We start from the raw sequence: 27110 nt of genomic DNA, 5'->3' as shown, positions 1-27110 counted from the left end.
AACCTCTACACCGTGGGAGGGGAGCGCTGCTACAACACAACACAGACCTCCGACTGGACTGTCATCAGTAGCTTACATTAGACAATGAAGTCAACGATATGAATACTGTGAGATCCTACAGTATGCGGGATGTTTATGAGTTAGTAGGAGTGATTAATTGATTAATGGACAGGAAATTTATCAAGAAGTTTATATAACTTTAAAGTGAATATCTTTTTTGGGGCTGTTACGCCGAATTCACACCAGGCAGCAGCGAAGTGCGTCTCGCCGCAATAATTGCATTTTCCTGCAGCAGGGAGGCGTGTTCATGTGTTTCATGCGGGAAGAGATTCTTTTGTTACACAGGTCAACATGTAACAGGAGTCACGGGATCTGTTTACTGATTGGCTGCAGGTTCTCTGTGGCCGCACTCACTTCGCCGCTAAAAGTGAAACTTTCTTCAACGGCCGCAGCCCGCTGAGCTCGGGAGCAGCCGCCGCAGCTTTTCATAGACATAGCATGGCAGTTCAACCGCCGGCCGCACTTCGCCACGGCTCTGGTGTGAATTTGGCTTTAGTCAGACAAAAGAAGCGATCTGAAGATGTCGTTTTAGGAAATTGTGCTAGACTAAACCAACGGCTCCTAGCCTTTTTCCCCAGATGAACTGAAGTACCGCGTCATTGACAGCGTCCTCTACTGTAGGTTTAATTGCATTGATTTGAAGGTGGATGTGATTGAACACTATTGAATAAGAGAAAGTGGATATTGTTACAATATTTTTTATGCAATCAATCTTTAAATCGGTTTGGTCAAGTTTGCGTTTGTACTACCACTTGGAGTGGCATCGCTTTTAGCTAACTTTAAGCTATTTCAACCGTTGGAATATCAACATTTTTAGCTTTTCCATTTATCCAGTAGGCCTACATTTAGCCAATTAATTCACCTATTAATCCATTACCTCTATATCCATCACTTTTAGCCATCTTAACCATTTATCCGTCAGTCTTTTCATCTAATACCTTTAACTGTTTAACTGTTTATCCATTATTTTCAAAACCGCTGTAATTGCATTACGTAAAACGGATGAAAACTTTTAGCTTTTGCATTTATCCAGTACGCTATCGGCTAACTGTTTCAACTGTTAATCTATTAATCCATTCTATATCCATCACTTTTAGCTATTCAACTGTTTACCCATTACTTTAAACTAACTATTTAGCCTACCCATTTATCCAGTATAGCTGCAGTTTCAATAGTTGATCTATTAGCCTACTTTTACTTAACTGTTTGGTGTTTGGACTGTTTATTCATTATGTTTAGCTAACAGTTTAGACTTCTCTGCTTGCTTGCAAACTGGCACTCAATTGCAACACACAGTGTTTAGGGGTCACGTACACATAATCCTGGATTTGATTCACTGGATTAAACAATGAATTGCTTATAATAACTGTAAGATTATTCGATAATGAAAGTGATTGTTAGTTAGAGCCTTAGATACCAGTTTAGCATGTAGAACTACCCATAATCAAGGCTAAATGTGATTTTTTTATTATTTACTTTTTAGATTTTAGGAAACTTTTTCACACAGCCAGCAACTGAGAGGATTACAGAGGATTAACTATCCTCAACAGCCTCCGGTTTGTACCACAAGAGGGCCACCTTCACCATCTCAGATCCTCCAGGGGTCCACAACCAACAGATAGGAGTCTGTGTGTGGGTATGTGTGTGTGTGTATCTGCCTGAGTGTCTGTTAGTATGCATGCATGAGCAATCGTGAGTGGGGGGATTGCGGGAGACAAGGCAGTCAGTCAGAGGGCCCTGGGCTCTCCCAGTTAATTAGTAGCAGGGCTCGGCCACAAACAGGCCAGCAGCAGCCGCCTCGCTGGCCCACAGTCGTCATGTGAAACGGCTGGAGGGGAGAACGTCTCCCTGACGCTGCAGATAGAGCCGTTCAAAGAGCTTATCTGAGGCTGTCTGGCCTCGCCTTATCTGATCTGACCCCGGCTCATACGCCTCCTGTTACACTATGTTTCATCTGGTGCAGAGTGTGGAAATTGTTCCTGTGTGTGTGCTTGCAATTGAAGGCCCTCGTGAGTGCGAGTGTGTGTGTGTGTGTTGGATCTGGTTATAATGTTAAATGCCTGGATTGGATGTCAACCAGGCCAGTGTGAGGTCACCATCAGTTGTAACACAGTAAAAAGAGGGGGTGTAATGGAGAGGGGGGGGCTGCGTATCAAATCAACCACAGGTAATGTCACTGTTACGAGGCAATCTGAAATCATTTAAGCGTACATTTGGGCCGTGATTTATGAAGTGATTTATGAGAAAGTTACTCAGGCGAGCTCTGTGGCCCGAGCTGGATATGTTCGGGAGTGTGTTTTTGTTTAAAAGTGTGTTAAGACCAACGCTCAAGCTGCACAACACGACTAGCAGAAAGTAGTCAGATATTGTTATATGGGGATGGTAATCAGTAATATTCTTCAAGCAGCCCTCTGAGCTTTGCACGAGTGTGCACTCATCCTGCAGGTGATCATTTATTTTCCATTATATGCTAATAAGCAGTGTTGCATCTTTCAAATGAGCCGTTGCACAGTAATTACGTACCCACTCCAAGCTTTTCTCTCCTGGCACCGGCTGGCTGTGGGCAGGGACGAACAATTCAGACGCAATTTAGATACAATGCTGCAGTAATTGTTGCTGCCCACCGTCTCCCCCAGGGGTGACCCCTCACTTCCCGAAACACAAACACATGCAGATACAGATGCACATACTCACACACATTAGCACACAATGTTGACACAGCTTCAGCAGGGACACCCCCTTCTACACCATGACACCCCTCCTCCTCCTCCTCCTCCTCTCCTCCCCCCTTTTGCCTTCTTGATCCCTCATCCCACCGTCCCTCCCTACACACACACACACACACACACAGTGCTGTTTGGTGGAGATCAGAAGCCCAGCTCAGAGGCCCCACACCTGGGCATGTTTGCGAAGGAAGCGGGCCCTGGGCGGGCTGCGCTCCATGCGCCTGTCGACTGGCTCCACCAAGTCTGGCCAGCTGTGCTCCTGGCCTGGCCTCGCGCTGTGGGGGCTGTGCAGCTGGGAAAGGCATGTTTCCCAAAAGAGGAGAAAAAAAAAAAGACAGGGAGGGGAGGAGGGAGGGAGGGAGGACACAGAGAAGAGAAAAAGAGAGAAAAAAGGGCTTTAGGTTATTTCGAGCTCATTACACATTCATCCCTGAGCTCTCCTAAAGCATCTCCTTTTATATGAAAACAACATTCTGGACTAAGCCGGTTAATACCTTCGAAGTGTTGGAATACATTATTAGATTTTTTAAGGAATAATCGAGCAATGATTTGAAGCAAAAAATAAAAGTCTTGCATAGGAGATAATCAAATTGTAGCTCTTTTGTTGTTGACACATTTGTTTTCCTGGCTGAAAATGTGATTTATATGTCGAACTTTTTGCTCTTTTCCTTTTTAAGATAATTAGTAATTAGTCACCATTAATTTCTTTAACGCATTAACGCAACCTTGCGATTTTTAGGTTGTAGTAGAATCAGAACTCTAGTAAGCTAGAGTGAAGATAATGGCAAAATATGAAACTAGAAAAACTTAAAGAATCCATTGGTACCAACCATGACATATTAGCTAGTCGCGAAGGAGGCTAAATAATGCTCCAAACTTAAGCTAAATTTTGGCGGGGAAAAACTGGCAGGGCCATTTTCAAAGGGATCCCTTGACCTCTGACCTCAGGATATGTGAATGAAAATGGGTTCTATGGGTACCCACGAGTCTCCCCTTTACAGACATGCCCACTTTATGATAATCACATGCAGTTTGGGGACAAGTCATAGTCAAGTCAGCTCACTGACACACTGACAGCTGTTGTTACCTGTTGGGCTGCAGTTTGCCATGTTATGATATATGATATTATGATGATATGAGACGATCTTTTATGCTAAATGCAGTACCTGTGAGGGTTTCTGGACAATATTTGTCATTGTTTTGTGTCGCTAATTGATTTCCAATAATAAATATATACATACATTTGCATAAAGCAGCATATTTGTCCACTCCCATGTTGATAAAAGTATTAAATACTTGACAAATGTCCCTTTAAGGTACATTTTTAACAGATAAAAAGTGTGTGATTAATTTGCGAAAGCCATATTGTTGTGTCAGAGAAATTATGGAATTCACAGGTGTTTTACTGCAGTTTCGTGACATAAAACATTTAGTTTATGTTGAGTTTAAATGCTGGATATTGCTATTTGGCAGATGCTGCGGTGTGATGAGACGGCCCGGGGATACAACGCACACTCTCACAAATTTTCACCGGCTTAAAGAGACGACAAACAAACTGTTGCAGCATTTGCTGTTTCAGATGTCACCTCTTCCTGTGTGTGTACTTAGCCTGCTGCCATGTGGAGCTCCCGAGGGCTGTCGAGCCCAGCGGTAGCTCAGGAAGTGGAGGACGTGCGGAGAGGTCGCCGTGTTCTCCTGTCACTCAGCACTCCTGGGAACAGCCAGCCGGTCCGTGCAAGGCGGACCAGGGCCAGAGCACGGCAGAGCTGGGGGGGATCCCGTCGGAACATGCCCCAAAGAGCAGGCCTCGTCCTGGACAGGACCCACTGCTCAACCCTCCCTCCTTCCAAACCCTCATCCCTGAGGATGTGTCCCGAAAACTACATCACCTTAATTATGATGGATTGAGAATGAGATTGTATCTCTGCTGCTATTTTGTGCAAAGAAAGTGAAACTGTCAGAGATTTGCTACAAAACAGATATCTCTCCAAGGCACCCTTCACTTGTTCAGTATGTGTGTTTTTAGCTCAGTTTGCAGATTCTGGACACCTTGATACTATCTGTGTAGATCAGTTGAGGCAATTCAAGCAGCTGTACACTTCAATAGGTATCCCTTGGGCTTGTTTGACTACAGAGTGAGTGTTCAGGTGAAACAACACTAGTTATCCAGTCTAGCTATTTATTGCCCCTGCCAGGTCATTCCCCTCAGAGGACCTCAAACATACGAGAGCAGCCATGCAAACAGAGGAGCAACACACTAAACCCATTTGTCTGTTGCACAAAGCATAGAGCCTGCTGACACACAACGTGTTCTGTCTGCGAGGAGCCCACACGTGTGAGCCACATCCCTTAAAGGAGGCTCTCACAGTTTGGTGGGAGGGGGACGCTGAGGTGGCATAGTGGCCTCTCAGCAGCCCCTCTTCTTCAGGTTGGATTGGCTGACACTCCAGGACCTTCAGACCCAGACACACCAACCCGACATCAGAGAACTAGTGGCGAAGAACGCCGCCTGTTGAGTCGCCTCACATCGCCTTTGTTTTGGTCAAAAAGTTGCACCCGAACACACCGCAAAGACTACAGCTGATGGCCAACTACCACGTTCGTTCTGCGCCTGCGTGAGATGAAACAACTCTCCACACCAGCAGGCGGTGGTAGTCTGTATTCGTCATTATAAAAGGGAAAACTGTCTGACGGCCGACTGTTGGCTTGGTGTGTCAGGGCCTTTCCCCTCTATCCCCAGGCTAGTGCTGCTCCCTGCTGCCCTCTCTCTCTTCTGGCCTGACCTCAGACCTGCCACCCTGCTGTCACCAGTGGCCCAGGTGGCCAGATGGACATACAGAGAAGGAAGCAGCATAAGGTGAACATATGCTGCCAGGAAAAAGAGGTGAATGCTTTTGCAACGAAGTCCATTTGTTCATGTTTTGGCAAGATAAATATGTTTAAGCGATAAAACAACATTTATGGATGATGGGTGATGTGTTGCAGGATGGGATAGAGCTCAGACAGAGAGGCGTCTAAACTATTTTCTCTCTGTAGGCCTGTGCTTGCTCACCAACTGAGGCGTCCTCCTGCTTGCCCCATCACAGGAGCCCGTTCTCAGGCTTGGCGTACCGACTAGAGCCAGTCTCTGCTCGCTACCAGGGCCCACACACCCACTACATTCCTCCACTCGCAGCCAGAGGGGAGGGCGAGGTGCTGGGTGAGGTGAACATCTGTCCTAATGGATGGGACAGCCTGGCGCGATATCGCAGTATATTTTACTCCAGATCAGCAGGTATGAACTGCGTTTCGGTCTCATATCATCAGGGCTGTGTGATATCTGTTAGGCTCATTTTCCTGTGATGGTCTGCCTTTTCAGAAGATGATCCATCTCTGGGGGATGAGATTTGCTTTGCCTCGTATCAAAATAAACCTGCAGCTTAGCAGAGTAAATGGAAAAACAGTACAGAGGGAAAAGAAGACCTCTGGAGACTCAGAAAGAGAGATAGAAAAAAAAAATCCCTGACAAAGGCAGAAAGAGAGGATTATCTCCCCAGCTGTCTGTGCATCAGGAAGTCTCTCCCAGAGAGTCAGCTCTGACCGGCCTGATCACAGAGGCAGCACAGGAAGTCCCACAAAAAGAAAAGGAAGTGAGCACCAGCGACAGGAAGTGAGTTTTTGCAGCTTCGGCTCCACGAAGTCTGGACCCTGAAGGGCGGGAGGGGAGGGGGTGAGGAGGAGGAGGAAGGGAGGCAGCCCAGCTGAACACCAGAGTGTGAGAGAGGAGGAAAAGAGAGGGAAAGATACATAGGAGAGGGAGGGAGAGAGAGACAAGTTAGGGCGTAGTGACGGCAGTGACAGCTGTCTCCACGCCGCCAGCTGTGTGTCATTTAGCGAGTGCTTATAAAAATGAGCCTGGCACCAGGGAGTGATGTTCCTGATGCCGTGGCGCCAGGCGCTCCGCTTCAAATGACACTGGGTGCCACCACCGACTTCCTCTCAACCTACACACACATGTATACACACACACACAAATGAAAGAGCACAAAAAAGCTCAATTCAGCAGCACGAGTAAATGCAGGCTTGTGTTTGTGTGGGAGAGGCATATTTTCAGCTTCTTGATATCCTTCCTCTGCAATCTCCTTCAACATTGAGATGTGTTTCCACAAATCATCTAATTACACAATAGTGTGATTCAACATTATCACGGCAAACACGGAGTACGTCAGGACAAACAGATTAGCGGCTCCCGTGACAACATCCCCACCGCGGCCCACTCACACACACCTGTGTTCACACATTTTCTGACTAAGCCCGGCGTTTTGCATGTAAATGGAGGTGCTAACTTCCACTGTGTTGCACCTGGCCGGCTGCTCATCTGCATAAAGAGTGAGGAGGGGGGGAGTGAAGGAGAGCTGCAAGGACAGAGGGAGAAAGAGGGGGAAAACATCAGAGGTGTTAATGGGTTAAAACCTGGTAATTGGGGGGTATTTAATCGACTATTGTCACTGTGTGGCCTGAGGGACAACAGATGAAGCCTCATTTGGATTTCTTAGAGTTCACGCGTCACTTTAGGCGCCGATGCCTTTTAACTCATATCAGTTACTGTCATTTCTTCCTGCTATTTTTTGTCCTCACCCCAACCCTTTCTTTTGTTGTATTGTACTTTTGTAGTACCTTTATTGTTTGTGCTTCACACTGGTATTCTAGTGTTATAGGTCACTTCTCCTTATCTATAGCCTACTAGGCATCCACAGGCACAGTTTGCGTTGGTTCAGGGGGCTTACTAGTAGGCGTACCAAATATTTTTTTAATAAAAACTCAACTAAAAATGTATTCTAATGATGAATAATATAAACCTTTTTGTGTCTTCTTATTGATAGAATAAGAAACCAATAAGATAAGAAGATAGATTTGTGGTCTTTTTATTTACTTATAATAACATTAGACGCTCTTTCTCCAAACTGAATATGTTAAATATGCACTTCTGTTACGTCATGTAAACAAACCACGTACCTCTCAGCTGTGCGCTCCGGATCAGACTGGAGATGTAACCACTTAAAAGATGGGTGATACTTGCTACCGTCCTACATTTGTACTTTTTAAACTGAAAACACATGTTTTATAATGTTATATTTACTGGAAATGACATACAATATAGGCAACAGTAACTTTCAGGCAAACTCCCTCTAGCTATCTGCCATGTAATTAAGGATTTGGTAGTGAAATGAGGAGGTATCATATAGATAACTCCTCAATCAGCCGTTCCTCGTCCACTGCGGCGCTTTCAAAGCCAGGCACAGGAATAAATAGGAACAGAGCGTTGCAGCGTAGCGTAACAATGCAATCAAACTGATTTTGAGCATCGCATTCAGTCAGGTCACGGTGTAATATGTAGACGGCACACAGCATCCCTATACACTAGACCTCTCTGTGTTGTACACATTACATTCCCTCTAGATATTTTTTTGGTGAACCCTCAGCCTTAAAGGGACTGTTTGTAACTTCTTACACGTATAAATCAATCCGGGTCGGTGTCCCATGGGCGCTCGCGTGTGGCTACGCTGTTCAGACTCAGACTCCAACACAAACTACACAGAGGCACCAAAATCGCTGAAAAGCCAACACTAGGATCAGCATTGATTCATGGAGAGACCTTCGTCTGGTCAGCTAACATTACTGCCAAGCAGGAGAAATATAGAGTGATATTGTGGTTTTAGCTGACGTGTTTCGCCTCACTGTTTTGACGGATGCTCCCTCACATTCAGTTAGCGCGTGCACACGGGCGAGCGCGAGCAACAGGTCGCTGACTTTCGTTGACTTAACGGCCACAGGTGTCGCTGTTAAAACCAATTTCTGATTCTTACATCAGAGAACTAGCGTCGACAAAGGCCGCCTGTTGCGTCACCTCACGTCGCCTTTTTTGTGGCCGACAAGTTGCAACCAAACACACCGCAAAGACTACAGCCGACGGCCAGTTAGCACGGTAAGAGGAAATAACTCTCCACACCAGCAGGCGGCGGTAGTCTGTATTCATCATTCAGAAAAGGGCGCCGCAGCCGATTCAACATGCTGAATCGGCCAAAAAACCTCCAACATGGGCAGACTAGAGCCGATGGTGCGGGACACACCGAAAAAACAAGGCAGAGGGACGCTCACCGAAAGGCCCCAAACTGCCCGACGGCCGACCGTTGGCTTGGTGTGTCAAGGCCTTTAAAGTTCAAACTGTGCCTATGTATGCATGTTTTTGACACTTTAATTTCTCTACATGGTATCAATAATCTTATCCTTCATCATCACAACTCATTTCCATTATAGTATGAACTGTTACAAAAAGTGCAGACTGCTCCTTTAAAAGCGTGAATTCCCACTGGATGCCATGTACTTATATTTTCAGCATACAATATTTTTATGTGCGTCCATGTCGTAAACATGCAGTCGTTAAATTCCAGCCAGCCTTGAAACCACATCTCAAAATGTGCCCTTTGAGATCGCTCCAGATTTCTCAGAACCACTTTCGCAGAAAGGCAGAAAATTGAATGACGAATAATAACAAGGAACAGTTTGACTTTTGCACAAACACGGATAAGTTGAAGTCGTCATAGCTGGGCGTGTGACCCGTGTCTTTGTGTCCTCCTGCATATCCTTTATCTCCTATATCATGTTCATTCCTCATGATGAATGATAAAGCAGAAAACTGACCACGTTGTCCTCTTGCTATCAGAGGCTATCAGGGCCTTCCAACAGTATCTACTAGGGCCCCATCAAGGTCACACCGCGGTTCATCCAAAAACCCTTCAGGCTTGCAACTGCTTTTCAGATGGGACTCTGGCGTCTTGGAGTCAGCACGGGACTCACAGTCATAACATTTGGGTTGGAGTCTTCCAACAGACATAATTCAGCACAGCTTTAAAAGCAAAAGCTGATAATATTCAAAATGACCGCTGTCATCATACTCGAGAGAGCGAGCACTCTGGCTCGGGGCCAGCCGGCTCACTGCTCTATATTTGGTCATTTCTCCCGGCTTAAAATGACTTCACCGATGCAATTTCAGCCCATCGGGCCCATGTGTTGTTTCAGTCTCATTTTCAGTAAACTCTGTGATCACCTTGCCTTTGCGTTCCACAGGCCTTTCACTGGGAGCACAAAGAGGGAGAGGGGCGTTAGTCCACAAGAAAAGCCCAGCTTTGGCTTCTTAAAGAAAGCAGAGGTTTAGCTCTTTCACTTCCACTGCATTGTTATGCTAAGGCCCAGCTTGGGAATAAGAGTGAACCATTAGCATCTGAAGAAGAGCCAACATCTGAGGGAAACATGTCTTTAAGGCCCCAAAGAAAGGAATCCATGCTGTCTCTCCCTCTCATTTTCTCATTCTCTAACTCACTCACTTGTTCCTCAACTCAACTCTCATTCCTCGCCATTCGAAGGCCCATTCTCTTTTCTTTCACTTTCTCCTGCTGGCTCTTTTGGCGCCAAGAGGGATAAGAGGTGTATATATGTGTGTGTGGGTGGGTGGGTGGAGAGGGGGATTAGGGATTGAAATGCTTCATGAAACAATGAATATAGCTCTTACCAGATACCAGCATCTATATCAAACAGGTTATATTCATTACAGGCCCATTATTAAAGACACCAACACCTAACTGATGGAAACAAGAGAAAGTGAGTTTACCCGAAGATGTTACTTAAAGTTTACAGCGAGTAAACATATTTTACATAGTCGTCTTGAATATTCTATATGTTACCTGAGTTTCGTAACCAATACTAAACCGATACCTTAGTTCAAGCAATACAAACGTGTTATAACAGAATCCTTTTTTCAATAAAAAAAGACTGATGTTAAATACAGAATTGTCCAAACACAAGCACCATAATATAACTTTGCTTAAAGGTTATACGATAACATTTTTATGTAGACTATAATATATCGACAGAGCTTTTAGAAAGGTGCCGGATAAAAGTATGGCTTTTCCTGCAAAAAATAAAATATTATGATTGAGAATTAATCATCATTAATCATTTAAAAACATTTGACGGGTCCAAAATGAATGTTTCATTTACCTGTGTGGCAGATAACTGACGTTCAGTTCCCACTTCTAACAAGGCTTGTGAGCGTATAGTATAACAGCGTTGGTATCTCTGTGTCGTCAGCGATCAAGTTGCCAGTTAGTGTGGAAAAAAACAGATAAATGGCTGAGTTTGACACCGGCGTCTCCATCAGGCTGCAGAATACGTGAATATTTACTTTTGCAACAAGTGACAACTGATGTTAGCACATATTAGCCATCTTAACTTATTACACGGCTGTGTCGAATACTCGATTCTGATTGGTTAATCACGGCATTCTGCGATCTGTAATCTCTTTATAGCAGACCGTTGCTATGTATAGCAGACCGTTGCTATGGGCGCAGTTCTGATGTCAAAATATTGATTTCTTCAGTAAGTAGCTGTGTAATAAGCGGGATAATGTACAGCGAGCGGGTCATTGTTGTGAAATAAACCCCTTCAGGGCGATGAGGTAGCTCCGCGTCGGGGTGCGGCATCACCCTGTCGGGGTTTCTATCACAACAATGATCGGCTCGCAACGACAACAACTACCAACAGCCATTGTCCAATTGTCTACAATTGGCAACTTTTTGATCTAAATTAAGTATCAGATCAGTGAATAATTTAACAAGATTACAAATCTGAGTTGACATTTGCTTTACTAAATGACATGGATGCATACCAGGCGACGCCAATAAAGTATTGAGGTTCAATAGACCATATCATGACTTATATCACCGGCTACACTATCACCACAATTATCGTATCGAGTACTGAGTATCAGTCACACAGTTCAGTGTTAATCAGCTGCCCCAGTTCCCCAATTCAAATGTGGAAAACTCACTTGGTTTCGAGTTAAATCTGTGTTCCCATACATACAACTTAACCTTATAAACGTATCAGTTTTCATTGTTTGTGTCCGGTGGTCACTGGAACCACAGTTGATTAACTGTTAAAGCACACGTCAGAGCACTCAGACAGTTTTAATGTTCTTTGGAATCAGAGTTTTTACGAATGAGGAAACTCAAAAACTTCCCACGTTGGTGGGAAGCTGATTTTCAAGACTTATGAGTCAGCTAAAGAACAGGATTGCATTCCAGGGAATCACAGATCCAACTGATTCTGACGCTTCAACTCAAGTACTCGAGTACTGACCCGATACCACGTGCTCTCGTTTTCTGTATACCACACTGCGAAGAACTCATTGGAGTATGTTTTATTCAAGGTAGCATGATAGATAAGGCTCGCAGAATCTGTAATCTCTTTTAAATCACTTCTTAAAACACATTTTAGACTTGCTTTTATGCGATGTCGTCTTTTTATGGTCTTTTTGTTATTTTTTCCTTTTTATTTGTATTTATGTAATTGTTTTTTTTTATTGTTTTTAGCTATTGTACTCCTTTATCTGTGATTGTTTTACCATGTCTTGCTTTTTTGCGGTGTTTGCAGCATCTGACCAATCACAAACACGCACTGTCGGCAGAGCAGCACATTTTTACAGACTATAATATTTGGCAGTGATATTATAAAAAGCTTTCAGAATATATGATGGATGAATAGATTACACTTCACATGACCTTTGACAGGGTTGTGGCATGTATGACTATTTCCGCCTTCTTTCAGCTGCGTCCTCGACTCCGGCGGTGTGAAAGGGACTTGAGAGCAAGTAAAAAAAGAAATATAAGAACATAATTCAAAGCGGTAAACACCCAGCATACAGGCAGCTGTCCTTCCTGCATTTGTCAGTTTAAACTGTGTTGCTTTTAGTCTGAATTATGACTCAAACTTCTTTGTCTTTGTGTAATATTATCATACGATCAGCTCACTGATCGGTCAGTAGGAGGGGCTTTTATACGAGTTGATCTCTTATCTGGAACATAACCTGCTTTGTAGCAGGTTAGCTGTTCAGCATAAATTACCATGGCGATCTACCCCGGTAAGAAGTGAACCACCGGCGTAGGACTGAAAATCCAGAGTTAACCCTGAAGTTACCTCGCTAACCCCAAATCCTGCCTCGTAGTCCAGGCCTCAGGGATTGCTCGGTGGCCGGCTGTGACTGAATGAATGTAACTGACAGCAGAAACACAGATCTCTATAATGATATTGACAAAGAAACTATACTGATACCGATCGGGTGAACCGGATTGGTGCATCCCTCTTGCATTCACAGTACATAGTTAGTTTAGCTGAGAGCAAGAGAGTTGCTTATCCAGTCTCTCGGATATTTAGTTTATGCATTGAAGCGCATTAACTTGGAACGACAACAAAAGCTTTGACGAGCCTCGCAGAGGTGAGCGCGGCCTAATCTATCCGGAACAATCATGTTACCTGGATAATTGAACATGGAATCATTTCGGCTTCCTAGTGCGAAAGCGGCTTTAGTTTCCTCATTGCTGTGAGGCTGGCGTTGTTGTAAACAATCTAAACCTTGCTCCTGCAGAGATAGAGCCGGTCAGGGGGGGTTAGCTGTGGGATGAATCACATTTTCAACACACACACACGTCATCCTGGGTGTGATCCCACCTCTGGGTCACAACTGGACGTGGAGCGGATCGAATCGGAGAGAGTGATACTGTAAAGATAAACAAACACTATGTAGGGGGAAAAAAAAAAATCAGGAACCGAAACCTAGAAATGCTGAGTCACTGGAGTTTTGCGGACTGTTATGTTCCCAGCTGGCTGTTGACACCGAAGGGAGGAGTGATGAGCTGAGTGGTAACAGCAACACCATCAGCAGCAGCACTGTGAGGCCTACTGTCTGTCTGATAAACACATGACTCTGACAGGGCTTTCTGGTCAAGCCCTTCTAGCCGCCTAAAGCCTCAGTGAAGCACAGAGCAGTTCGGGGAAGAAAAGAATGACTAAGTCGTGCACCTGCCTCTCTGTCGGGGCAACACGGCCAGCGCACTGACAGGAGGGAAGGGGGTGAGACGGTTGAGTGTATGAAGAAAAAGGAATTTTCCAAGGACAGGGAAGATGTTGTGAAATCATATTGCGCATGTGGCCCGCACAGCTGCAGAGGGAGTGAATCGCTCCATGTGTAACAGCATGAATCACCAGAAGAGTTCCTCAGAAGTCAGATCACACTTTTTTCTCTCTAGTTTCTCCTCCCTCTCTTTTCCATATCTCGCCTTCTTTATCACAGGTGCAAGCAGTGAAGTAAGCTGACTAGATTATCCACATATGAAATTTATGATCACACCCCAATCTCACACACACTTACCACAAATACACACACACACCTCTGTAATCACAATGAACAATGCTGGAGGCATCCAAAGTCTCTTCATCAGCATGAGATCATGTGGCACATATAACACACATCGCTCACACACTTCCTTCCCTCCACCCCCTCCACCGCACTATAACGCAGGTGGCCGATTGCAGCAGCCGGAGCAGCATTCCTGCTCTGTTGTTAAGTGACATCTCCTCTGTAGAAGTGTCCTCATCCTCATCCAGGAAAATCAGATGACTCACGAGGTTATTTATCTCACATGGATCTCATTGAAATTTTGTTTAACGTCACTGTAACTGGAATGCTTGTGGGGTCTGCGTTACACCTACAGCTTATTGCTGCAGATGTATCATATATTATTGTTTGGGTGTTTTGGCCGCTACGGCTCACAAAAAGCCCGATCGCATCAGCATTTAAAGGTCGGGTCGGTAATGCTGAGAAATGAGAGTACACTAGATTTTAAAAATGATTCAACTGAAAAAACCCAGCCGAGTGTTGCCAACTCTTTTCCAATGAAAGTAGCTCGCAGATCCAGCTCCAAAAGTCCCCAAAATATAGCGAGAAAGTTGCCAAGTCGGCATCACAGACCGCTGGCAACCTGCCTCCAAAGCCACTCCCCCACAATTACAATTATGAAACAACGAACATGGCTATTGTTAGTGCTCACAGGTGTCCAACTAGCACCTTGGGGAGTGCTTCATTACCTTACTGCTAAGTTATTTTCACGGTGATACGAATCTACAAACCAAAGACTTGGTGATGCGTGACAGGCATGACGCTCTTCAAATAGCGTTAAGCTGGTATTAACTTTTTTCAGCGCTCCAATGACTCTGTGAAGCGTCAACTAATAATATGTTTACCTTTCACCTTGTTCTGTTCCGTCTATAAAAATGCCGTTAGCTGTAGTTCCTGGTATTTAACAACATATCTACGTCAATGAGCGCTTCAGCAACACTTCAACCGCAACATGCAGTCGGCTACGCTTGCCTTCTTGTTGTTTTTGTCGCTCGTAGTGTGAACACAGCATTAATGTCACAAACTGTTCCACAAAAAATGGTTTGCAGACAGTTCTGAGATGGGAGTTAATGGTGCAAATTCATCCTTTGAATAATCTGTGTCAGTTTATTGTCCCATTTTCAACCAATCTAACAAGCTTTTGTCCCATGCGATAAACCTTATTGAGTAAAACGATGTACCTGAGAAGAAAATGCCTGTAAACAACACTGAAGAAGAGATATTGTGACTGACTTGTGCTAGCATGTTACCTGCTGTCTAGCAACAAACAAGCAACAAAACAGCCAGCGTGGCGAGCTATATTGTTGCCGAGTCGCCATTGAAGTGTTACTCAATCGCTCGTTGATGTTGAGTTACATCGTTAAACAGCACTGGAGACTGGCTAACAGCATTTTCTTTAGATGTAACAGAACAGGGTCAAACAAAAACATATAATTGATTGACGCCTCACCGCGTCATAAGTTAAAACCAGTTCAACGTTATTTGTATAGCGCTTCACGCCTGTCACGCAGCAACAAGTATCGGGCGTCGCTTATAGTGTGAACACAGCAACAGAAGGAGAGTGACTTCATTCTCTGCTCAGGTAGACATTACTCCTCTATGTCTTTACATAGCAAATAGTTGTTTGATGCTATTGGTGCCTTCAAATGAAACTTGTGAGCTCGTGTTTACGCGATAGGAAGTTGTGTACACGACATGCTTGGCGTTCAAGTGGTTAAGTCGTGAAGAACACCGCTGCTAAGCAACGGCAATATTAACGTTACCGTCTGCGTCTAGAAGCCACAGAGGCTAACGATTTAGCAAGCTAGCAAGCAGGTAGCATAATGCAGGAAATGCAAAGGTATAATGACAGTTGGGAATATCAACATTTTCCTCAGACATATTAAATTATGAAGAAAAACAATATACGACTAAATTTACAATATCTTGACTTATTATGTGCCGAAAAATGTCCTTCCATGGCCTCCGCCATTTCTGACAACGTCAACAAACACGTCTCAACTCATGGACTCTGAGCTTTCCACTTCGTTCATATGGACTCTTTTTGTGAACATGGTAAACACGACCCCATTTGAAGGCATACATTAACGCTCTGGATATTGTATAGAGCACCTTTAAGACTGATTGTTCAGAAGGCATTAGCCTCTAAAGTCCTCAGTGAGGAACGGTACGATGGAAGGAGGAGCACCCTTATGAAGTGGAGAGGCTGCCGATATCTTCATCTGTCAAAGCGTCGGCTCTGATGCTAAATTGACAGCTTTAGAATGTGTCTTTAATGCTAATTCGATGGCTAAATCCACCCAGAGCCGGGCTAGCCGTAGTGCCCCGTAGGGCAGCGGTGTTATCCCGGGTCCCTAAGGACTGTCCAGTGCTGCTCTGTGTGGTCCAGCCCCCCCAGGAGAGGGCTGGGGCTGAGGGGGCTTCTTTGGGCCTCTGCCTCCCTCTCCTCCTTGTCCTCCTTTGATATCAGGAGTGCTGGAATGGAGGAGTAGCACTGGAAGGGAGAGGGGGGGTCTCCCTAGTTGCCAAGCGAACGCCATATGGGCAGCTCACTGGTGTTACTGGGGGCCCGGGGCAGTTCCCAGAATTCACATGATAATGAAGCTCGGGGCCATTCAGAGTGCTGGCCTAAAGCTGGGCCTAAGAGCTTTTGATAGCCCCCAGCAGCCTGTAGGCCTGCCCACCCCGGGCCCAGCCAGCTTTCCTGCCAGGCCCAAACCACCTGTTTGATTTTCCCAGGGCCCTGCCACAGCGGAGGGAGAGAGGAGAAAGAGGGAGTGAGGAGGAGGAGGAGGAGGAGGGGAGGAGGGGCAGCAAAGGAATGTCTCCCTCTTATTTTGTCACTGAGTGTGTACTTCCCATTCACTTCCTCTTTATAATCCTCCAGCCCTCCCCTCACGTGCACACACGCATACACACTGTTGCATAAACACAAGGCGTGCACGCGAACACATGAGTATAACCTAGATGCACATACGCACACACCCCTGCTGACCCGCACACAGGCTCTTTCGCCTTTTGTTAAACCCGGCCGAAACAATCCCAGGGAGAAGAATGAAGTTTAAAAGTAGGGCACCTTCTGCTGCATCGAAGTTTCACACAGATTCCTGGAAGTGGGCCCTGGGTGAAAAGCAGGGCACTTGTCTTAGCTGCGTGTCTCTCGGGTTCTACATGGGAACCAGGGGAGGATCTGAAGGGGAGACTGGGAGACTGGTAGGAGAGGGACCTGGGGGGTGATGGAGACTGGGGTGGATGAGAGGACACCCGGGCGTGAGAGGAGGGAGCAGGGAATGGCGCTTGTGGCTCTTGCGGGGGGTCGATGCGTGTTTACAAGGAGGGCACATTCCTGTATCGTGAGAATGGCTGGTCGATGCTCAGCAATAACACCGGGACAGACGGGGCAGATGGCCCCAGGCCTCCTTTACTGTAGCCACAGCACATGAAAACAAATCAATCCATGATTGTTTCTTTATCAAACAGTCAACTGTTGAGCATCAGTGTAATTAATTTTACTTCTTCGTACCGTGACTTTTTCTTGAGTACCGGAACTTCTCACAAGCTGCCGGTACTCTTCTCTGCCGATTGCACCTGCGTATTTTCACCATGCCTCATAAAACCTCTTCCTAACTGGACACAATGCGAACGAGCAAACATCAGATTGTTTAAGTTTTTCCCAATGAAAATGTCTTAACTTGCTCCGAGTGACGCGTCGCTTGTTTGAAAAAACGCTCGCCCTGGCTCTATTTATGCAAAGTTTCGCGCATCTCCAACCTATTTTCACTGGTAAAAAATCAACACTGATAGTAACTGACAGTTAATCAATATCACTCTCTCTATGTAATAGAGAGTGACATCCCTCGTAGTATATCTGGACAATTTTTCGCGCTCCATTCGGTAGAGTTCGCTCGGTCAGCATCTGGACGGACGAGGGAGGGGCGAGAACGAGGGTGCTGTAATTTATCAATACAATGTTCACGTCCTTTTTGTAAACTAATTTGTGAACTGTTTGTAATAACTTTTTCTATGATGATTGTGAACAACATGCTCTTGTTCTAATCTGATTTATAGAATATGATTTTACAGGGCAAACAAAAAAAAAATAGTTTTAACTAAAAAAACTTCAAATTTTCTTGAGGGAGTACTTCCAAACCCAATATCTCCTAGTATCTTTTATTCAGTGTATAAATTCTGAATATATGTCTGTATAATATGTAGGAACATCCTGACTGGGTCACTGCTCCTAAAACCTGAAGAAGAGCTCACACACCTCAGCTCTGAATGTATACCTGCCTGTCTATCTGGTGTTGATTCCAAGCTATAGACATCCTATAATATACTACAGAACAATACTATAAATAACACAGAAAATCACTTTAACTATTAACACTAAATACAAAAACCCCACCTTAACCCTTTAATGTTCGAGTGTGAATATTATTAAAAGCCTACTATAGAAGATGCACAGCCCAAGTATAATAATAGCAATAAAACCAGCTGATTATGACTGACAGAGAATAATATGCTTAAAGAAATAATGAATAAATAGAAATAAGTTGCAAGAGATTGCTGATACCGGCCGATACACACGCCAACATGTGATTAAGAGGGGAACTGGAACTTATTTTTGTCGACTTCAAGCACTGTTGAGCGGTGAGAGAAGATGAATGTGAGGTCTGTTTAGCTATGGGGCTTAAAATGAGATTTGCATACAACACGTTGACTGAATGAGCGCTCTCTTCTCCGACAAGACTTTCTGGTAGAATATTTCCTATTGTGAAATCATGTGATGTGATCACAGTAGCAAAACACACACACATACACACACACGCACACACGCATACCGGGTGCACAGGTGTGCAGGTGTGAGGCTGTGTACTCTGCAGCCACTTCTAGTTCCCGGTCTTATAGGCGGGGCAGCGTTCCTACAGTTTAACCTGAAATGCTACCTTGCTGGGGGCTAAACACCTGTGCTGCGCTCACTGGGAACAGAGTGCAGAGACGAGGTAAGAGAGGATCGGGGAGGTTCACCTGAGACGCCTGTGTTTACCCCCAACCCTCACCCAACAGGGTCTCTGGTTACTGTTCGTCTGTTCTTTTAACACATTATTCAGGTCAGGTGTACAGGCGACATCTGCATAGAAAACATTACAATAACTCCACACTGTAGCTCTATTGACTGTGACAAGAATACACACACACCTACACCTGTTGCACCTGCACTGCCTTCTGTAAAGCCACATGAATAGATAGCCAAATTCCCACACCCAAGTAAATTAACTTCCTCTTGCTGTCGTGCCCCCTATACAGCTTTGATAAATAGAAACAACAAACAAGAGGGGAAACTTGAGCGGGCTCAGATCACAGCTGAACCAGCAGCGACTGTTAAGGTGGGACTTTGGTGTCAAGAGCATCAGGAGAGAGAAACAAAACCTCCCCGAGGCCCAAATAACTTGATTATACCCGCTCCACAATCAAAACAAAAGTGGCAGGCCCAATCTGTTCACTGTCAATGGCGGCTCTCATTTGTCAAGCCCATCCAAGAGGTTGGTTCTCAGGCGACTCGCACAATGCCCAGTGACAAACAGGAGGGCTCTCCTTTTAGCCCTGCCTGCCACCGGGAAGCCCATCTGAAGTATTAATCTTTGGGTGGAAGAGTGGAGGAGAGGGCTCAGCCTGGCCCAGCCATTGTCCCCAGGCCTGGGCCCTCTGAATGGGGCTTTGTCAGCTCCCCAGCTGCCACTGTCCATGCTCCATCTTTGGGCTTTGGCTCCCATGTCCCCTGGCCGTGCTGACTGGACGCCTCTGTGCAGCTGTGGGGATGTGCGGGTGTGTGTGTGTGTGTGTGTGTGTGTGTGGGATGGAGAGAGAGGTTAGGTGACAGACCATTCGTCTCATACTCACACAGACACACACAAATACGTGGCTCTACAGAGGGTCTTACTCGTCATTTCAGAGTAGTGCATTCAGTTGCCATGGAGTCTTAAAACAACCAGAATAAATTCCTGACTTCAATATGTTCAGTTGTCTTTATGGGAATATATTCTTGTATTAAAAAAAAGATGTATTTAGAAAAGATATGTATTTATCTCTATGGCTCTTAATTTCATTGCTCTTCTTATCGATCAAAATCACAGGAACACTTTCAATTTGATGGTGACGTTTCACCTTTTTTATGTTGGGTGTTGATGATGACCTAGGGTTTGACTTCCTACACTAGATTAGTCAGCTAAACGTCTTATAGGTAAAGTATATATATATAGACATTTAGCTGTCAATTGATTAAAATATTTAATCACGATTAATTGCATGATTGTCCATAGTTAATTGTGATTAATTGCAAATTAATCACACATTTTTAATCTGTTCAAAATGTACCTTAAAGGGAGATTTGTCAAGTATTTAATAGTCTTATCAACATGGGAGTGGCCAAATATGCTGCTTCATGCAAATGTATGTATATATTTATTACTGGAAATCAATTAACAACACAAAACAATGACAAATATTGTCCAGAAACCCTCACAGGTACTGCATTACATAACATGGCAAACTCAGTCAGTGTGTCAGTGTGCTGACTTGACTATGACTTGCCCCCAAAACTGCATGTGATTATCATAAAGTGGGCATGTCTGTAAAGGGGAGACTCGTGGGTACCCATAGAACCCATTTTCATTCAGATATCTTGAGATCAGAGGTCAAGGGAACCCTTTGAAAATGGCCATGACAGTTTTTCCTCCAAAATTTAGCGTCAATTTGGAGCGTTATTTAGCCTCCTTCGCGACAAGATAGTATGACATGGTTGGTACAAATGGATTCATTAGGTTTTTAGTTTCATATGATGCCAGATGCCCTCACTCTAGCTTTAAAACTGAGCCCGCTACAACCTAAAAATCGCTAGTTGCGTTAAAGAAATTAGCGTCATTAAAACAAAGTTGTGTTAACTCTGACAGCCCTAATATACTGTGTATATATATTTATCCATCCAGTCCAGCGATGCTGTCCGGGGTGTAAATAAGCAAACGGTGGAGATAGACAATGCTGGAGCTGATGTGATGGTTTCCCAGAAGCAGCTATTTGTTTGTTCTCCATCTCCCGCCTATAGCAGGGGGGGCAGCTGGCCAGCAGCAATCAGGCCTGTCCCCCATAGGCATCCTCTGGCTACCAGCTGGGAACAGCTGGTCCCCCCTTCTGCTACCAGTGGACTGAGGCCCTGCTGGAAGTCCTGGAGAGGAGAAGGCCTCATAGGATCTGACAAACAGGCCGCATTCACACATAGACAGGTTCTGCTAATGAAGAGGCCTCATTAGGCCACATTTACAGTTTCTTTAGAGGTGTGTCTATTGTTCGGTCCAAGAGGGGAGCAATAGCTGTGGGGCTCCTTGGGACAATGGAGAACCTCATCAGGTTGTGTTGCCAGTTTCACCGCGGCCTCGGCGCAAAGTCAGATTCACCTCGCCGACCATCCTGTGTGATGTCAGCGGCAAACTGTTGCTAAAGTGAAAGAAGTCGAGGGAGGGGGGGTGAGGTGGGATTGTGAAATAGTTGCTGGTGGTGGTGGGGGGGGGTGATGACCAGTGGACGGAAAAGGGACTCTGGCATTATTAGATTTGCAACAAGCCGTAACACTGTCTCCCATTGTGTTTCCCTCCACCCCTGCCCTCCCCCAAGCCCCTGACTGTAGAGAACACTACCCAGCATCCCCCTCCTCACCCAGCCCCACCCCGGCATCCCCACCCACCCCCACACCCCCAACTAAAGCTCTCTCTCCAGGCAATTGCCACTGGAGTGGAAAGTATTCCAGAGCACAATGCCTATGCTCTCAATGGGTGCTTTAGCATGCCACCAGTGCGCTGTCACCAGCAGATGGGGAGCTAATTAGAAGCCATTAAAGGGCTTTGATAGTGTGTGTGGGAACCAGGCGGAGGGAGATGGCCACAGGGGTGTGAAGGAGGGGTGAGCTTCGGGTCCGGTGAATGCACACATGTACACACACAAGAGAGATAGAGAGAGACCAAGCTGTCCCTGCGAGTCCTCCCGCCGGGCCAAGGACACAGAGCAGAGGACACCTGTGGGGCTTCAAGGACCTCTGTGAGGCTTCGCCGCACACCAACTATCAGATGGAGATAGTGTTCCTGTAACTCGCCCCTGGCTCTCAGGGAAGGGCATCCATCCACCCACCCAGTCTGCTTGCCTGCACACAGGAAAAACACCCAACAGGCGGCGAGGCTCCAGTCGGTCTGCGCTGCTGATGACACATCTCTGAACCAGGACTCCCACAGGAAGTGACTCCCAACCACCGGTCCTCAGTCATTACAGAGGCTGGGCTGCCCAAGGAGGTGCCAGGCCACGCCGGGGACATACCAGGCAGAAAAATACACAACACACACATGCCCACAGAAGCCGTGACTCACAGTATTACAAACCCTCACATTAAAACTTCCTCTACTTGTCTTGTACCTGTGACTGATGAGTCCTGAGCGCCACCACTCAATCACCACTCTGGGAAAGATGTGACGTTGTGGTGTGGCAAAAAGTTTTCTCATCTGACACCGCACTCACCCCTCCCAGTCCCATGTGAGCCTCTCCACACACCTGCACACAGGTGTGATCATTATCAAGCAAACAGGAAGAGCGTGACTGGGAACTGGAAACTAATCCCACAGCTGCGAGGAGATGGCCTATGTGTGTGTGTGTGTGTGTGTGTGTGTGTGAGAGTAAAAATTGTTGAAAACTTGCATGTGGTGCTCTCCTCTCATAATCAAATTCCTGCGAATTTATTTTCAACAGTGTATCTCAATAATCACACTGAAGTAAAATCCTCTGTCTAAGAAACCATTTATTCTTCCTCCTCCTGCCATTATTCGGTCACTTTCATGTTTCAGGAAGTAGTACGTGCACTACTTATTGTCCCCACAGCAATAATAACAGCCGCAAAAGTGTGAAAGCATTGCTGGAATGTCCCATTTCCTCAGAATGAATTCCTTCACCAACTTCCTGTAGTGTGCTTTTTGTAGCTCTATTTGCTGTGGTGATAAAGAGGGCGTATCAGCTAATACGTTTCCCCTCCACCAAATGGAACAATTTATCCTGAAAAACGCTACCGGGAAACAGCATAAATATAGCCAAGATACACAATGTCCCAGGGAAAAAAAAAGACCTAAGTGTTGTTTCTGCCATTTGATGGATGTTGCGACATAAACAGTAGCCTGTCGTAGGAATAAAACACCCAAGTGATAATCGGCCTCGTGTAAAGAGTCCACTGGGAAATGTGTCAGCGGTGAAGGAGGGGAGTTGGGAGAGGGCATTGCCATTCTGTCAGTTAAAATCAGGAGCTAATATGTTTCACTTTTCTTTCCCCTCCTCTGCCTCTTCCCTCTGTCTTTCTCTCCCTCTCCCCTCGCCTTGATGTGCTGTAAACAGGCTAAAAAGGGCCCAGCTGTGTGGAGTTATTGTTGGTGTCAGTAGGAAGTGCTGATAGCTTTTGCAGCTGAACAAAAGCTGGATGAGGGGAGTGGAGGGGCGCTCCAGACACTGTGGCTCCAGCCTAGATTCTCTCCCACAATCCCTGCACCGCACTCCCATTGTTCTGCCCACCCGGCCCTCCCTCCGCCCTGTCAGCTGCGACCTAGGACAGAGGGCAAAAAAAAGAAAAGGGGGAAAAAAAGAAAGTTTCTTAAAAAGTTTTTACAGGCTACTGCAACAGCAAGAAGAAGAGAAACGGGGCCCAGTGGTAGTTAACTTTGTTACAAGACAGCACAGCAATGCTGATGTTGTTATGTGTGGGTCTGGTGCAACATCTGTGCAGATAGAAGCAGTGGCTCTTTAAATAGCATTTATATTAAAATGTGAAGAGGACAAGCTGTTTTTAACTCCTTCAAGATGCAAATTCCTTTAAAACTGGATGAAATACTGTGCAGTACTGAGTCAGCCTGTGTAATCACCAGAATATTAATGACGCTCTAAAGAAAGCCTTGCAAAGACATGCAGTTATAAACTATTATATGTTGCAGATCCTTGTCCAATACAATACCTTTAATTTATAATCATAACATATGGTGGAATATAACTAAGTACATTTACTCAAGTACAAATCTGAGGAGTTTGAACTTCATTATTTTTGTTTAAATGACACTTTATACTTCTAATTTATTACATTTTTCCTGTATTTCAAATAAATAAACAATAATGAATAAAGACTATAATAGTTTTGAAGCATTTTGGCATATTAGAAAGACATTAAATATCAACAGTTTTATTGATTTATTTGTTTGAGGAAGACCTAAACCCACTGGAGCTTAGGTGTCCCACTTTATAGCAACTCACCCTAAGATAAATTACTAAATTACTTTAATGCATGATTTAGAAAGATAACTATGGACGCAAAATGAATGCAAAATGAATTTCAGTGCATACTGAAAATAAAGTTGTATTGTATCTTTGACAAAGGGGTAAACTGAATTCTTGCAAATAAAATGCATGAAATCATTTAATTAAAGTAGTTTTAAAGTCCCAACAGGTGGTGAGTTGGTAAAGTGGGACACTTTACCAACTCACCCTAATCTAAATTACTTTAATGCAAGATTTAGTCTATAATAACATATTATGTTATATAACATATTTGAAAAAGGAATGAACTGAATTCTTGCAAATAAAATGCATGAAATAATTTAATTAAAGTAGTTTTAGTTGTGTCCCACTTTACCAACTCACCCTAATCTAAATTAGTTTAATGCATGATTTAGTCTATAATAACTGTCATATTTGACAAAAGGGTAAACTGAATTCTTGCAAATAAAATGCATGAAATCATTTAATTAAAGTAGTTTTAAATCAAGACCTAAACCCACTGGAGTTTAGTTGTCCCACTTTACCAACTCACCCTAATCTAAATTAGTTTAATGCATGATTTAGTCTATAATAACATATTATGTTATATAACATATTTGAAAAAGGGGTAAACTGAATTCTTCCAAATAAAATGCATGAAATCGTTTAATTAAAGTAGTTTTAAAGTGCCCACAGGTGGGAAATTGGTAAAGTGTCCCACTTCCTGCACAGATGTTGCAGAAAAGTGTCCCACTTTACCAACTCACGCCAATCTAAACTAATTTAATGCATGATTTAGTCTATAATAACATATTATTTTATATAACATATTTGTCAAAGGGGTAAACTGAATTCTTGCAAATAAAATGCATGAACTCATGTGATTAAAGTAGTGTTAAAGTGACCCTGCAGTAGTCTGTGTGGAGGAATGCAGCAGTTCTTCTGTGTTATAATGTGGTAACAACAACATTCAGCCTGGTCTCTCTGCAGGTGCTGCTGGGTTGTAATCTCACCCCTCTGCTGCTGCTGCTGCTTTAAGGTGATAAATGAAGGACTAAAAGCTCCGGAGCCGGTTTGTTCTGCAGAGCTCTGCAGGTGAATGTGAATGTGAATGGAGGAGGAGTGGTGGAGAGCGAGCCCTTCTTGTTTGACGTCTCCATGGAGACCGCCCGAGCGGCGCCAGGCTGACAGGCGTCAAGGCTCGGATGAATGGGTGACGTCACCGCGCTGGCGCCTGCCAGTCTGCTCGGGCTTGTTTGGACAATCTGAGGGGGAAGATTCAGAAACAGAGCGATGCGATCTGTGAGTGTGCACACAAGGCTGAGCACACACTGCAGAAACATGTGAAGGAATCCGTGAAGCTGCTGCTCACACTGGGCTGATGTTGTTATGTTGGCTCTGGTGCAACATCTGTGCAGATAGAAGCACTGGCTCTTTAAATAGCATCTATATTAAAAATGTGAAGCTGTTTTTAACTACTTCAATATGCAAATTCCTTTAAAACTGGATTAAATACCGAGCAGTGAGTCAATCTGTGGAATCCCCAGAATATTAATGATGCTCTGAACAAAATCGTGCAAAAAACATGCATTTATAAACTATTATATTTTGCAGATCCTTGTCAAATACAACACCTTTAATTTATAAACATAACATATGTTACTATACAGTGATGGAATGTAACTAAGTACATTTACTCAAGTACAAATCTGAGGTGCTTGAACTTCATTATTTCTGTTTTAATGCCACTTTATAGTTCTACTTTATTACATTTCAGAAGGCAAATACAAAACTTTTATCCTGTATTTCACGGCTAAAGTTGCTTGTTATAATTTCCCGAATAAAATATAGAATCTGTTTATAAACTGTGATGCATTACTTATAGATTAAAGTACCCAACAGTATACAAAATAGATTCACATTGGCCAGCTAAAATATTAAAGTAAGTAGTAACTGTTACTAGATCTGTACTGATAATTCAATAATATAGTATACAATAATATGGCACTGAAAGGAACCATTATCTTACTTAATGAGTACTTTAACTTGTGATACTTTAAGTACAGTACAACTATTATATTTTGCAGATCCTTGTCAAATACAATACCTTTAATTTTTCAGCATAACATATGGTGGAATGCAACTAAGAACATTTACTCAAGTACGAATTTGAGGTTCTTGACCTTTACTTATTTATATTTTATGCAACTTTATACTTCTACTTTATTGCATTTCAGAGGGCAAATACTTTTTAAGTAAAATTGTTTGGACAATCTGGGGGGGGGGGGGGATTCAGAAACAGAGCGATCCGAGTGTGCACACAAGGCTGAGCACACACTGCAGAAACATGTGAAGGAATCCATGAAGCTGCTGCTCACACTGGGCTTCCTTCAGCACATATAGACAGGCAGGAAAAAGAGAGAGAGTCTGTGCTGCAAGGAGAAAAAAGTGCAGTTTTGTGAAGCATAAAGAAAAGCTTTGAGTTTAGAGAAGTGGAGTGGGAATGAATGCACAGCATATTTCTCTAAAACAATCAACAATCTGTCCTCAAATAAATCCAATAAACTGCTAATCTATTTAGTGACTGCATTCCACTCTTTACAAACTTTTTTTTTCTGCACAAACTTCATCATCCTAATTAAAAAGTGAATCTTTTCCCAGAATTGTTTTGGCCACTTTGTGTCTCCAATTGTCTTCCTTTTTTTTTTTTTTTTAACAATGTGTTT

General features: G+C 44.2%; 2 protein-coding genes across 2 annotated transcripts in view; one reads left to right on the top strand and one right to left on the bottom strand.

The window, feature by feature from the left end:
* The window catches only part of LOC119492355 (inositol hexakisphosphate kinase 2-like), a 1011171-nt gene that overhangs the window by 148760 nt on the left and 835301 nt on the right, over positions 1-27110 (bottom strand). The gene's annotated exons all lie outside the window — the stretch shown is intronic.
* The window catches only part of id1 (inhibitor of DNA binding 1, HLH protein), a 4378-nt gene continuing 2177 nt past the window's right edge, over positions 24910-27110 (top strand). The window contains exon 1 of the mRNA XM_037778910.1: positions 24910-24914. The gene's annotated coding sequence lies outside the window, so the exon portion shown is untranslated. The remainder of the gene's footprint in view (positions 24915-27110) is intronic.

The sequence above is a fragment of the Sebastes umbrosus genome, chromosome 1 (genome assembly GCF_015220745.1).
Source record: "Sebastes umbrosus isolate fSebUmb1 chromosome 1, fSebUmb1.pri, whole genome shotgun sequence".
In the NCBI taxonomy this organism is placed as follows: domain Eukaryota; kingdom Metazoa; phylum Chordata; class Actinopteri; order Perciformes; family Sebastidae; genus Sebastes; species Sebastes umbrosus.
Note: the sequence above shows the minus strand (reverse complement) of the source record. Positions and strands in the feature narration are given on the sequence as shown.